Source organism: Callospermophilus lateralis, chromosome 9 (assembly GCF_048772815.1).
Source record: "Callospermophilus lateralis isolate mCalLat2 chromosome 9, mCalLat2.hap1, whole genome shotgun sequence".
Classification (NCBI taxonomy): Eukaryota; Metazoa; Chordata; class Mammalia; order Rodentia; family Sciuridae; genus Callospermophilus; species Callospermophilus lateralis.
This window is the reverse complement of record NC_135313.1, coordinates 101,723,928-101,729,927: the sequence shown is the minus strand read 5'-3', so window position 1 is coordinate 101,729,927 and position 6,000 is coordinate 101,723,928.

Genomic DNA, 6,000 nt, shown 5'->3' with positions numbered 1-6,000 from the left:
CAATCAAATAACCCAGTGAAGCACAAAGATTCTCATCCCTCCCCCATCCTTCTCCAAATCCTCCAGTAGAAAGGGGCCAAAAGGTGAGAGAAGCTGGGTGCAGTGGTGTGTGCCTATGATCCCAGATACCAGGGAGACCAAGGCAGGAGCATGGGAGGATCTCCTTTGGAGCCCAGCCTGGGCAATACAGGAGGACCCCATCTAAAAATATGCATCGCTCAGAGGTATCAGGGCTGGGGATGTAGATCAGAGGCAGGGTATTTGCCTAGCGTGCACACAGCCCTGGGTTTGATCCCCAGTACCATAAATAAATAAATAAGAGTGAGACAGATGAAGAACAGCCACACTCTGCCTCATCCCAGGCTTCTTTAGAGGCAGACGGGTGCACAGAATGCCCAGGAAGTGGACATTACATCTGGTTCAAAGCATGAAGCTTAGACTGCACTGGAGGGCTTGGTTTTTTGTTGCTGTTGTTTGTTGTGTTTTTTTAATACCTAGAAACAACCAAAGAGCTTGGGATCAGCCAAGGTTTGGCTACAGATTATGAAAACGAGATTTGATATCTATCTACAAAATACGTATAGACTAAACAGAATAATTTCACGTTTATGCCTCATGGAATTCAAACTATTAAGTAAATTGTTTCATATGAGTCTCTGTAAACATATATAAAAAAATTGGCTAACAGCCATCAAAGTTGAGTGTTATCAAAATGTCATCTATGCCATGGGTGTGACCTAAATCCTGGAAGGAGTCTGTTCCCTCACTGGTCTCTTGTAAATTTACTCTTGTAAATTTTACTTTCTATCTACCAGCCAATTCATAGCCTCGTTTTATCAAACTTGACATTCTTAGGACCTACATTAATTACAAGTAGGGCTTTGATGTTTTTATTCTCTTTTCCCTTTTTCTTCCCCTGCTTCTCCATTTTGGTACTGAAGAACATTGCATCTTATTTCACTGAACTCCCACCGCTACACTATGAGATGGGTATTATTCTTCCATTTTACAGATGAGGAATCTGAGGATGAGAGAAATGATTTGCTAAGAAGCAGCAGAGCTGGGTTTGGCAACCAAGCCAGCCAACTCTGGGAATGAGGCTGCTGTACTCCTTCCAAAGCTGCCTCCTGAAAACGGGATCCAGGTCACGCTGCTGGGAGATGATAAAACGAGAGCGTGATGAGACAGAGATCTGTTCCGTTGGAGACACCCTGAAAGGTGTTGCACAGAACGGGGAGCTGGAGCCAGGCCTTGAAAGACAAATGGGTACTCATTAGGTCCCGAGGAGGAAGGAGGAAAACAGAGGGCATTCAAAGAGGAGGGAACTGGAAGGAATCCCAAGGGGCGGGAAGGGAGGGCAGAGCTAGGGCTGTGGCAGGTTCTCTGAGCATTTTCTCTGCAAGTGTCTTCTTTTCTTCTCTTTTTTTTTTTTTGAGGGGGGGGTAGGGTGTGTACCAGGGATTGAACCCAGGGGTACTCAACCACTGAGCCACATCCCCAGCCCTATTTTGTATTTTACTTAGAGACAGGGTCTCACTGAGTTGCTTAATGCCTCACCATTGCTGAGGCTGGCTTTGAACTTGCGATCCTCCTGCCTCAGCCTCCCAAGCCCCTGGGATTACAGGCATGTGCCCATCTTTTTCTCTTTTTCTTCTCTTTTCTTTTCTTTCTCTCTCTCTCTCTCTCTCTCTCTCTTTTTTTTTTTTTTTTTTTTTTTGGAGTGCTCAGGATGGGACCCAACGCCTTGCACATGTTAGGACCCATGCTCTGCCGCTGAGCGACACCTCCAGCCATGTAAGTGAATCTTGTCTACACTTCTTTAAAAAGAGTATGTTTGCATCAGTGATAGGCCAAGGGGTCTTTGCCTCTCTGCAGGCCATAAGAGGTGCATTGTCTGTAGATTTTAAAAATAATAATTATAAAATTACTTGGCACGGATTGAATTGTGTTCCTCCAAAATTCATAGGTTGAGTCACCCAACCTCCAAATGGACTGTATTTGGAGATAGGAGCTTTATGGAGGTAGATGGGGTTAGAAGAGCAAGAGCCTGACCTGAGAGGATTAGAGTCCTTACACAGAGACAGAAGTGAGATGATCTCTGCCATGTGAGGACACAGCAAGAAGGCAGCCATCTGCAAGCCAGGAAGATTGCCCTTACCAGAAACCGAATTTGCCAACACCTTGATCTTGGACCACCCAGCCTCCAGAACTGTAAGAAATAAATATATGTTGCCTAAGTCATCCGGTATTTGGTGTTTTGTCATAGCAGCCCAAGCTAAGACAGGCATGGATGTGCTTTTTATTATCAGCATCCTCCAGTTATTTTAAACAATCCCAGTAATAAAGTACTACTTTCTGCAGCCCAAACCACTCCCATCACTCCCGTTCTTGCTACATCACTTGTTGACATGACTATGGGTAAGACCATTTGGGGCTGAAGGGATAGCTCAGTGGTGGGAGCACTTGCTTTGCATGTTCAAGGTCCTGGGTTCAATTCCCAGCACAGGAAAAAAAAAAAAAAAAAAACAGAGTATTATCTGGACATTATGGTACACACTGTCTACCAGCTACTCAGGAAGCTGAAGCAGGAGGATGGCTTGAACCTAGGAGTTCCAGAACAGCCTGGGCAACAGAGTGAGAACCCTATCTCAGGAAAGAAAAAATTACCGCAGGCATCAGCAAGAAAACAAGAATATGTGGTAAAACACCAGTGGGTAGATCTCATAATGAGTCAGCATTTATGTATTCTAAAAACTCACAAAACAGCATTAGATATTTTTCAGGTATATAGACACATTAACCAAAGTACAAAGACTTTCCTAGAAATACTGGATAATAAATTTAAGACAATGTTTTTCTCTGGTAGGGAGAGTTGGAGGGGAAAAAAACAAGAGATCCATAGATTTTAAGGTAACATTCTATTTCTTAAGCCAGGTGGTTCATATACTATAGTCATTATATTATTCCCTGTACACTTCCTTATGTTTTAAATATTTTATTTTTTTTTAAATGTGCATTAATCAGCCAAGGCACTTGCTCTCCCATGCATACTGGGGCAGGCCTCCCGTTAGACTGACTCTCTATTTTCTATGATCTGGATTCCCTCCTGGCCTGTAGGCATGACCTAGTTGGGCACTTTGGGGACTAGCAAGTAGTTCAGGATTTCTAAGCCCAGGTGTGGTAGGGGACAAGGCAAGGAATGTGTGACTGAGCAGGTAAGTACCCACTGAATCATAGAGAGTCTTGTGTGCCATGTTGGAGAACTTGGCTTTGTGTGAAGAGAGGAGCAACTGGACAGATCAGAGGCTTGGCAACAGGGAGACAAGGTGACTTTAGAAGCACCCCATAATGGTGAGGGTAGGCTCTGCAGTAGAGGGAGGGAGGTGCCAAAAAGGGGTGGTCAGGAGAAATAGGGGCAAATCTAGCCCATGGTTGGTCTACTGTAGAGTGATAGCCCAATCCAGTCAGAGGTGGAGTTCTCTTGGGTAAAAATGGAAACAGCCAGCAATTGCTATTTATAAAAATAACTACAAAGGCTTGACAACCCAGGGAGAATGCTGAAAAAGTAAATTGAGGGCTGTTGGGAAAATGCTCAGTGATTCTCATCTTCAAAGCATTTCTGAGACATGAGCTCATGAATCCTCCTTCCAGAGCCCTGAGAGAAATACAGGGAAGAAGGGAGGTGGGGGAGGGGAGGTACAGAGCCTGGTGACCTCGCCAGTGCAGCAGAGACTGTCCCCTGGAGACGGGAGCAAAGTATGCCTGTCAAATGCCCAGTCTCCGAATGATCCCTTCTATCTGCCCCTCCACCCTGTTCCTTATGCCCCACCTGGTGAGGGGCTGGGGTGTGGAGCCACAAAGGGTAGGGCAGCCACAGGAAGAATAGAGCTTCAGGCGGTCACCGCAAGCTCCCTGGGGTTCAGATCCAGGTGATAAAGGCAAGAAAGGGAGTGGAGAAGCTGAGGGAGAGGGAAGCATGTGCTTCCTCTAAAGAAGGCCAGGAGCAGGTGATGAGCTTCCACCATGTGAATCGCACACGCCTGGAGTGTGTAAGACATTTCCATAGAAGAAGGATGCAAGGCTGGGGGCGGGGAGCATCTCATCAGCGTCAGTGGTGGAATTGGAACCCAGTTCACGTTGCATGAGTGCCCTTGTCTTTGCAAACTCCTACTCACCCTAAGTTTGCGTTCTGCATCTGCTCCTCTGAAAGCCTTCCCTGGCTGCCCCCAGAGGGAAAGAGCGGTTGCCCTTCTGTGTTTCTAACAGCCCAGAGCTGACCCTTCAAAAGCATCTACCTCCCTGAGTGGTGGATTCATTGCCCCTGGAATCTCAGCTTCCCCTCAGTGCCTTCCCAGCCCAGGCAGGAACAAGTCTCCTCTGTATGCTCCTAGTTCATGCTCCCCGGAATTGGCTCACCCAGGTCTCCTGCAAGGTAATCCGGAACAGCCTTTCCCTGTGTCTCAGGTCAGCCTCCCAAGAGGGAGGGGTGGACAGGCCAGGAGCTCAGGTTAGGCAGCCACTCCTATGGCTGAGGCATAGGGCAGCCAACTCGCAGGTGTAGCTCAGTAGGTCCAGGAAAGACACACCATACCTATATATATATACATGATATGGTATGTGACAAAGAGTGCTGAACATCTGAGTCTCAGGGGCTGGAGAAGTGTCAGTGAATGAAACAGACCATGGAACTCACATTCCTGGGGGGAGATACCTGCCATGTCCCAAATCAACAAGGTAATCCTGGCTGGAATGTGGCTCAGTGGTAGAGCCCTTGCCTAGCATGTGCAAAGGACCCGGGTTCTTTCCCCAGCTCCGCAGGCACAGAAAAAAGAAAAGGGCAAATAGGGTAACCTCAGCAAGGATCCTACGCTGCAAAGAAAGTAGGACAGGGACATGCAATGGGACTGACTATAGGTTTAATTAGGCAGGGGACAAACCTCTCTCAGGAGGTGATACTGGACAGTCTGGGAATTAAACTTCCAGGGACCACTCAACTTGCTAGTGTGGCAATGCTCAGAATTGGTAACAATGGGGTCTGTACTTCATGCCAAACTATACCCAGACCCAAAAGCATTGTTTAAACTTCATGGATCTGAGCATTTTCTCCAGCCTCTGTGGTGACTGGAGAAAAGATTATTTCATTGCCTTCAACAGAAGGCGTATTTGTGTGTGTACATATGCTTGAGAGAAATTTACTGAAAAGATGTGGGTACGAGACCAGCTGGCGGCCCATTCCACGCCAGCATTCTTTCTTAGCAATCTGCCCGAGAGCTCTAGTTTGCGACACTCCGATCCTGCCAGGGAGAAATAAGGTAAGAACACCCAGGGGCGCTTTGGTGCCTACCCAGGAGTGCCTCATGCCCCAGAGGGAGGGAGGTCCTAACCTCTAAGAGAAGGGAATAAGATGTCCCAGAGAAATGGAAGGGTCCAATCAGAGCACAGATTCCACATTCAGAAATGAAAGCAGGAAATGCAGTCACAGTATCTGGGATCTCTCTCCTAGTCCTCCTTTCCCAGGACCTCAATTGCTGTACCTGCGCAATGGGTGGAATTCCTTCCCTGTCTCATAGGTAAGTTTTCTAGTCAGACAAGGTGCAGGAGGTGGAGGAAGTTCTGAAATGAAAAATCATCAACTGAGAGGTTCTGAGCATCTTCATCCCTTCCCCTCTCTCCTCCCTTTTTTTCTCTCCTTCCTTTTCCCATCAATTTCTCCTGGTGGTTAATATAAAAAAAAAGCTAAAAAAACAACAATGACTTGCCAAGGTCCAAGACAAGCTGGGACCCCAGATTGGGAGGAGAAGGAAAAAGATATGGTGTTAGATAGGCTGAAAGTGACACCTTGTCATAGATGTCCCCATCTCATGCCCAGAAGGGACTCCTGGCAAAGGAGAACTAAGGTTTAGATGGGCTGAAGGGTGCTAATCTGCAGAGCTGAAGATAGAGAGGCTCAAGGTAAATCACAGGGTCCTTGCACGTGGAGTAGAGATGCAGAGATGAGGC